Raw genomic sequence first — 819 nt, forward strand, 5'->3', positions numbered from 1 at the left:
TAACCTATATATGTTTTCTTCAGTGAACATAGTGTTTTATTTTTAAAATTAAAGTCATATCCTTTTCATACATTTGATGCCTCTTAGCTGAGATTTCCTCTATTCTTCCCGAAAATAACTGCTCCACACAGAAAATATTCCCAGGACTGCTATGCATGAGCCACTCAGCAAATCCTCATCATAATGGAGTCATTTGAGCATCAACAATCAAACAGAGTGATCCACCCACTTCATTTTCATCCCCTATGGAAACTGAAATCATTTTTAATGCCCTGATGCTCCACTTAACTTGTGGACATCACTTTAGAAGTTCCCTTTTGAACATCTAAAGCTTTTGGGGCACTGCTCTCTTTTTCCAGTATTAAAGAGAAAATATATTTTATTATTTTGTGCTGGGGTTGTATGAAATTTTTATCAATGCTCTAAGAGTTTTAAAAGTGATCCCCACAAGTACAGACCAGAGACCAAGCAAGAAAAGAAGCAGAGACTGTTGGCCCGGACAGAGAAGAAAGCTACTGGCAAAGGGAATGTCCCCGCTAAGAGGACACCGGTCCTCAGAGCAGGTGTCAACACTGTCACCACTCTGGTAGAGAACAAGAAAGCTCAACTCATGGTGATTGCACATGACGTGGACCCCATCGAGCTGGTCATGTTCCTGCTGGCCCTGTGTTGCAAGGTGGGGGTCCCTTACTGCATCATCAAGGGGAAGGCCAGGCTGGGACATCTGGTCCACAGGAAGACCTGTGGATGCTTAGTCCACTGTTGCCTTCACACAAGTCAACTCAGAAGACAAAGGCATGCTGGCTAAGTTGGTGGAGG

This window comes from Octodon degus, unplaced genomic scaffold (assembly GCF_000260255.1).
Source record: "Octodon degus isolate 3935 unplaced genomic scaffold, OctDeg1.0 scaffold00204, whole genome shotgun sequence".
Taxonomy (NCBI): Eukaryota; Metazoa; Chordata; class Mammalia; order Rodentia; family Octodontidae; genus Octodon; species Octodon degus.